Source organism: Dipodomys merriami, unplaced genomic scaffold (genome assembly GCF_024711535.1).
Source record: "Dipodomys merriami isolate MVZ:Mamm:240054 unplaced genomic scaffold, mDipMer1.0.p SCAF_159, whole genome shotgun sequence".
Classification (NCBI taxonomy): domain Eukaryota; kingdom Metazoa; phylum Chordata; class Mammalia; order Rodentia; family Heteromyidae; genus Dipodomys; species Dipodomys merriami.
The window spans coordinates 2756563-2764599 of record NW_027202926.1 but is presented as its reverse complement, the minus strand read 5'-3'; the positions used below and the strand labels follow the sequence as shown (position 1 = coordinate 2764599).

The 8037-nt window shown below is 49.3% G+C and overlaps 1 pseudogene; it reads left to right on the top strand.

The window, feature by feature from the left end:
* Window positions 1-6700: 6700 nt before the first annotated feature.
* On the top strand, window positions 6701-6801 carry LOC138827634 (U6 spliceosomal RNA; annotated as a pseudogene).
* The last annotated feature ends 1236 nt before the right edge of the window (window positions 6802-8037 follow it).

Sequence of the window (8037 nt, the reverse complement as noted above, 5' to 3'; positions counted from 1 at the left end):
CGTGGAGCTGACCCCAGCGGCGCCCGACATGCATGGGATAGACACGAGTGGATCTGACGCTGGCATGATGGACACGCGTGGAAATGTCACGCGTGGATCTGAAACTCACACGATGGTCATGTGTGGAAAGGACAGGCGTGGACCTCACAGAAGCAAACTGTACACGCATAGGCCTGCCACTGACTTGATGATCACGTGTGAAAATGTCACACGTGACATGGACACCATCAGATCCCTTCCACACTCACTGGACATGCGTGAACCGCACATAACTGCATCTGACATGAGTGGAAATGTCACACGTGTAAATGTCACACGTGTAAATGTGTCATGCGTGAAAGGGACACGATCATGTCTGTTATTCATAGGCCTAACACCAGTGGAAATGTCACGCGTGGATCTGACTCTCAGATGATGGTCACACGTGGAAATGTCACGCGTGAAAAGGACACGATCAGACCCCTTCTGCGTGGACCTGACACTCTTAGAATGCACATACGTGGATCAGACACGCGTGAAAATGTCACGCTTGGATATGACAGGCGTGGAATGGACACGATCAGGTCCATTATTCATAGACCTGACACGCGTGAAAATGTCACGCATGAAAATGTCACGCATGGAATGGACGCGATCAGGTCCCTTCTGCATGGCCCTGATACTCTTGGACCACACATGCATGGATCTGACACGCGTGTAAATGTCACGCATGAATCTGACACTCACACAATGGTCATACGTGGAAATATCACTCGTGAAAGGGACACGATCACATCCCTTCCACACTCACCTGATACACATGAAGCTCGCATGCATGGCGCTGACACACGTGGAAATGTCATGCACGCCTCCCCCGCTCCCCCTATGCTGCGTGAGGCGCCCACGGAGTTTGTGTCCGCCCACTCGGGCCTCACCCTGCACCTGCCCTGCACAGCCCAGGCCTGGCCCCCTGCGGCCCTACACTGGCGTCTGCCTGACGGGACCCACGCGAGACCCGTGCATGCGCACACGCACCCTCGACTCAGCGACATCTACGTCCTCCCCAATGGCACGCTGGTGCTGCGCCGCCTGCAGGCCCCGCGCCATGCAGGTGAGTACGAGTGCGTGGCCGCCAACACGCTGAGTAGTGCGAAACGCACTGTGCACGTCGAAGTCACGCCTGCGCACGCGTGTCTCCCCCCAGCGTCCGACCCCGAGGCCCGCTCGCCACGTGCGTGCCCCACGGCGCTGACCTCACGCTGCACTGCCACGCGTGCAGGGACCCCACCCCACGCGTGTTCTGGAGGCTGCCAGATGGGCGCCTGGTGGATGCTGGGAGCAGGTGAGTGTGGGAAGTGGGGGGCATCCATCTGTCCACCCGTGCATCTACCCATCCACACATCCATCCATCCACTCATCCATCCACCCATCCACCCACCCATCGATCCATCCATCCACCCACCCATCCATCCATCCACCCATCCAGCCATTCATCCATCTACCCATCCATCCACCCACCCATCCACCCTTCCATCCATCCATCCACCCACCCATCCATCCATCCACCCATCCCTCCATCCATCCATCCATCCACCCATCCACTCATCCATCCATCCACCCATCCATCCATCCATCCCTCCATCCACCCATCCATCCACTCATCCATCCACCCACCCATCCATCCACCCATCCATCTACCCATCCATCCACCCATCCATCTACCCATCCATCCACCCATCCATCCATCCACCCATCCATCCACTCATCCATCCACCCATCCATCCACTCATCCATCCACCCATCCATCTATCCACCCATAGTTGGGATAAAGATGATACCCCTTGATAGATAGTTAATTGATAGAGGATGGATTAGACAGATGACATAGACACAGTAGACCATAGATAACAAATCCATTATTGATTAAATATTGATAGAGATGAGGTGGGGATGGTAGATCTATTAGCAGTGAATAGGTAATTGATAGGTCCTGGCTTGCCAGATCGCAAGGTAGAACCCTAGTGATTGATCATTGATAGATGATCGATCAGGGATCGATACAAGATGCGTATTGGATGCATATGTCACATGTGCGAATAACTAACATTGGCTTCAAATTTGTCTTCCCTTCCTTATGGTCTTACCTCCTATTACTTTCTTCCCTCCTTCCTTCCCTCCTTCCCTCCTTCCCTCCTTCCTTCCTTCCCTCCCTCCTTTCTTCCTTCCCTTCTTCCCTCCTTCCCTTCTTCCTTCCTTCCTCCGATCCTTCCTTCCTTCCTTCCCTCCAATCATTCCTTTCTTCCCCTCCAATCCTTCCTTCCTTCCCTCCAATCCTTCCTTCCTTCCATCCTTCCTTCCCTACATTCCCTCCTTCCTTCCAACCTCCCTTCCCTACATTCCCTCCTTCCTTCCCTCCAATCCTTCCTTCCTTCCCTCCAATCCTTCCTTCCCTCCCTCCAATCCTTCCCTCCAATCCTTCCTTCCTTCCTTCCAATCCTTCCTTCCTTCCCTCCAATCCTTCCTTCCTTCCCTCCAATCCTTCCTTCCTTCATTCCCTCCAATCCTTCCTTCCTTCCCTCCAATCCTTCCATCTTTCCTTCCGTCCAATCCTTCCTTCCTTCCCTCCAATCCTTCCTTCCTTCCCTCCGATCCTTCCATCCTTCCTACCCTCCAATCCTTCCTTCCAATCCTTCCCTCAAATCCTTCCTTCCCTCCTTCCTTCCCTACATTCTCTCCTTCCTTCCTTCCATTCCTTCCTTCACCCTTCCCTCCTTCCTTCCTTCCTTCCTTCCTTCCTTCCTTCCTTCCTTCCTTCCTTCCTTCCTTCCTTCCTTCCTTCCTGCCCTCCCTCCCTCTCCGCTCCCCAGCTCTGACATCCGGGTCCGCGCCTTTCCCAACGGCACGCTCTCCGTGCATCCGGTGATGTCACGCGACGCGGGGGAGTACGTGTGCGTGGTGCGCAACGCGGCGGGCGACGCGCATGCACGGCTGCGCGTGGAGTTGGCAGCTGGGCCAGGCGCCTCCTATCTGCAACCCCGGCTTCCCGTGACACCCGTGACACCCGTGACCCAGGACGCCGACCCCAGGGAGGACTGCACTGCCCACCACCGCCTCCACGTCCCATCCGGTGTCCTGGGAGACCCCGATGTTCGGGTCGCGAGGCATGATGGGAGTGTGGGGATCTGGGACCTGGGGCCTAGGTTAGACCTCGGATGTGTGACCACGGGTGGGGGGGCGGGGCCTGGGGCGGGTTCTTCCTCTTCCTCTCAGTCACTTCCTTCTTCCTCTTCCTCTTCATTTCCTGTTTCCTCTTCCTTTCCTTCTTCCTCTTCCTCTCAATCACTTCCTTCTTCTTCCTCTTCCTCTCAACATCATTCAACTTCTTCTTCCTCTTCTATTCCCTCTTCCTCTTCCTTTCCTGTTTCCTCTTCCTTTCCTTCTTCCTCTCCATCTCTTCCTTCTTCTTCCTCTCACCATCCTTCATCTTCTTCCTCTTCCTCTGCTTCTTTTCCTTCTTCCTCTTCCTCTCATCCCTTCCTGTTCTCTTCCTCTCAATCTCTTCCTTCTTCCTTTCCTTCCTCTTCCTCTTCTCAGTCTCTTCCTTCTTCCTTTCCTTCCTCTTCCAAGTCTCTTCCATCTTCCTCTTCTTCACATTCTTTTCCTGCTTCCTCTTCTTTTCCTTCTTCTTCCTCTTCTCCATCTCTTCCTGCTTCCTCTCATGTTTCCCCTTCTTCCTCTTCCTTTCCTTCTTCCTCTTCCTCTCAGTCTCTTCCTTCTTCCTCTTCATTTTCTGTTTCCTCTTCATTTCCTGTTTCCTCTTCCTCTTCACTTCCTGGTTCCTATTCACTTCCTGGTTCCCCTTCGCTTCCTGCTTCACTTCTGGCTTCCCCTTCATTTCCTGCTTCACTTCCTGCTTCCTCTTCGTCTCCCACTTCCACTTCTGCCCCGCTACCCCCCGAGCTCTCCGTCCCCTACGGCGCCCCCGTGACCCTCACGTGCCCCGTGACCTAGGGGTCGCGCACAGTGACCTGGCTGACGCCGGCCTCGCAGCCCGTGGCCTTCACTTCCGGCCAGGAGGACGCCCACTTCCGGGTGCTACCAGACGGGCGTGCCGACGCAGGCATGTACACGTGCGTGGCGGGGCGGGGCCGGCGCGCCACCGTGCGCCTACACGTGCAGCTGCGGGTGCCACGCATCCGGGTCACGCCTGATGTCCATGACAACGTGAACGACGACATCCGCGTCTCCGCCGTGGTGCATCTGCGCGTGCGCTGCCAGGCGGATGGCTTCCCCGAGCCCCGCCTGCTGTGGGAACTTCCGGGCGGACTGGTACTTCCAGTCCCGTATCGCAGTCGCATGGGGGGAGGGATCAGCGTGGATGCGCGCGGGACGTTGGAAATCCCGGATGTGCGTGCGCTGTGCAGCAGTGGCAGCGACGCCGTGGCATGCGAGGCGCGCAACCCGGCGGGCGAAGCCCGGATATGGGTGTGGCTGCCACCATGGTGGGCGCGGGCTCTACCTCCAGCGGCTTCGGCTCTGCCCTCTGTGGTATTGACTCCGCCCCCTGGCGCGCCAGCTCCGCCCCATCACATGCCTGCCCTGCCATCTTGGGTGCTGGCTCCACCCCCTGGTGCACTGGCTCCGCCCTCTGAGGCAGCTCCGCCCCCTGGGCCGCCTGCCCTGCCATATTGCGTGCTGACTGCGCCCTCTGAGGCGTTGACTCCGCCCACTGGCGCACCAGCTCCGCCCCATCACGCGCCTGCCCCGCTATCTTAAGCAAATGTTGTTTAGATGATATTTTAAAACAGTTTCTCAGGTGCTGGGAAGGTGGCTCAGTGGTAGAGTGCTTGCCTTGCATGCATCAGCCCCAGGGTTTGATTCCTCAGCACCACATAAGCAAAACAACATGGAAGTGGTGCAGTGGTTCAAGTGGTAGCGCTAGCCTTGAGCTGAGGGACAGCACCCAGGCCCCAGAGTTCATGCCTCATGACCAACAAAATCAAAATAAAGAACAAAACACAGTGTATCACTGTTTTGGCCTCAACTCTGTAATACCACTGCTTCAGCCTAGGGATAAAATTTTAGGTGTAAGCCAGGCACTGGTGGCTCACGCCTGTAATCCTAGCTACTCAGGAGGCTGAGATCTGAGGATCGCGGTTCAAAGCCAGCCCAGGCAGGAGAGACGGTAAGACTCCTATCTCCAATAAAACCACCAGAAAACTGGAAGTGGCGCTGTAGCTCAAGTGGTAGAGTGCTTGCCTTGAGTTGAAGAGCTGAGGGACAGCGCCCAGCCCCAAAGTTCAAGCCCCATGACTGACCAAAAAAAAAAAAAATTTAGGTGTGGACATTTATCAACACTTCTGACTCAGACTCTATTTGATAATTTTTTAAATAAATACTTTGTTCTTAATTTTCCTCTTTGTAAATTAATATGCACCTATAAAAATTGGTTTGGCCATCCAAGTAACCTTCTCAAAGTACCTCCTAATGATGATTTACAAATAGTTTTACTAGGGCTGGGAAGGTGGCTCAGCGGTAGAGCGCTTGCCTTGCATGCATAAGGGCCTGGGTTCAATTCCTCAGCACCCCATAAGCAAAAAGAAAAAAGCCGGAAGTGGCGCTGTGGCTCAAATGGTAAAGCGCTAGCCTTGAGTTGAAGAGCTGAGGGACAGCGCCCAGGCCCCACGACCAAACCCCTCCAAAAAAGTTGTACTATATTTCAACAAGTAAAACAATGCTACAAATAAACAAAACAATAATTAAATGTTAATAATTAATAAAATAAAAAGCAAATATTATGACTGTTTTCCCTATTTGAAGTGTACTACATATTAGATTTTATTATTTGCTCATAATTCTGTACATTTAACACTGACTGAGGTTGTGATGTTCAACAAGAGTTTTATAGAATATGAGTAGTCTTTAAAGCTACCCACTAAGATTACTATTTATGGCTCTTCTCATTATTTGTTTATGGCTTATATCATCATTTTTCCTCATTAACTTATAAACTGAGGAAGCCCTAAAGTTTTAACAGACCATGTAGTTAACAAAGTGTTAACACTTCATTCTACTTCTTTACACAAAAACTTTGCAACTTCTCATTAATAAAGTTTCTTGAAACTCTGAAATGTACATACTTAGTAGTATATGTCTACTACCATAAATCTTAAATACTTTATGGAAAAGTTTTATATCTGACAAACAGTCCTAATTTTGGCATATGTAAACAAATTCCCAAAATTAAATATATTTAATACATTAAAAATTTTAACAAACAACGCTTGGTGCAATGTTCATTATGACAGGTGCCTTGTATAGAATAATTGAATCCTCCTCCTACACATTTCTTGAACAACAAATATCTGGGAATATTTTGTTTTTGACATGTCAATCTTGACTTTATTCTTAAATTTGTGCTTATGTAAGAAATTTATGGTTCTAAAATTTCATGACAATTCTTTTGAACTTATTTTTTGTTGAATTGTCTAGTTTAATAAAATCCAACTGCACTTTTTTTGGGGGGATCCATTCTTGGGGCCTCAACTCTGGGCTTGGGCGCTGTCCCTCAGCTCTTCAGCTCAAGGCTAATGCTCTACCACTTGAGCCACAGCACCACTTCCAGCTTTTTTCTTTTTGCTTATGTGGTGCTGAGGAATCGAACCCAGGGCCTCATGCATGTAAGGCAAGCGCTCTACCACTGAGCCACCTTCTCAGCCCCCACAATTGCACTTCTGATATAAAAAATATTCTGTACAGAGAAGTTTAGCATGGCACCTGTGCAAGGACGATATGCAAATTCGTGGGGCGTTCCATATTTTTACAACAGATGCTGGAGGGGATGTGGCCACAAGGGAACCATACAACATTCTTGGTGGGAGTGTAAACTTGTTCAACCACTTTGGAAGACATTATGGAGGTTCCTCAAAAGATTCCACATAAAGCTCCCCTTTGACCCAGCAGTCCCACTTTTGGGGATTTATCTAAATGATCACAAACAAGACCATACTAAAACTACCAGCAAAACTATGTTTATTGCAGCATTTTTTACCATAGCTAAGATATGGAACCAACCAGCTGTCCCCACTACATGAATGGATCAAGAAAATGTGGTGTATATACACAAAGGAATTATATGCCTCCATCAGAAAGAATGACATTGCCCCATTTGTTAGGAAATGGAAAGACTTGGAAAAAAATTTATTAAGTGAAGTAAGCCAAGTCTAAAGAAACAGGTCCCATGGTTTCCCTTATTTTCAATAACGAATATATGTCTGGGGTAAGCAGACAAGGTCAAAAGCTATGTGCATATGAACAGATATGATAACGTTAAGGGAATTGAACCCCACGATAGGGAAACAAGTAGTTTTTTGTTTCTTGCTATTGTTTCTAACGTACTTATAATGTGCGATGTGAATTTTTGTTTCTTTGTATATTCCTCCCCCACTCAATAACCCTTGTTTTCTCTGTATTTGAAGTTGGTGCATCTGCCTCTTTTATGTACGCTTCTCTAATTTGGGGAGGGGAAGGGAAAAAATGTGTGCGCGTGAACGCATGTGCATGTATGTGTGTTGGTATGCTCAGAGTTTGAAATCAGGGCTTAAAGGTCTTGCTAGGCCTTTCCTCTCTAGGTTGGTGAGGTACTATATGAGCTACATCTTCTTTCCTGGGTCTTTGCTAGTTCATTAAAAAGTCTGAAAAATAATTTCATGAATTTTTTTTTTGACCCTGATTGACTTCCAATTGTTATCCACAAATCCCAGGTTCCTGAGTAGCTATCCTGAGTAGATAGGATTACAGATGTGACTAGCCAATACAAGGCTTTCAGAATAATTTTAAAAGTAGAAGAAAATTTAATTCATGGGGGCCTGTTTTATTATCTCCTACTTTTAAAGCATTTTGGATTGATTAAGTGTGAATTTATTTCATTTTTGGATTCTTAAAAGACAGTAAGTGATGATATTTAAAAGTTTTGGTACTTTTTAAAAAAGGAAACTGGAACTGTAGGACAGAAGAAATTTGTCTCTCTTTGGACCTCAATTTAGAAGCTCAGCTCTG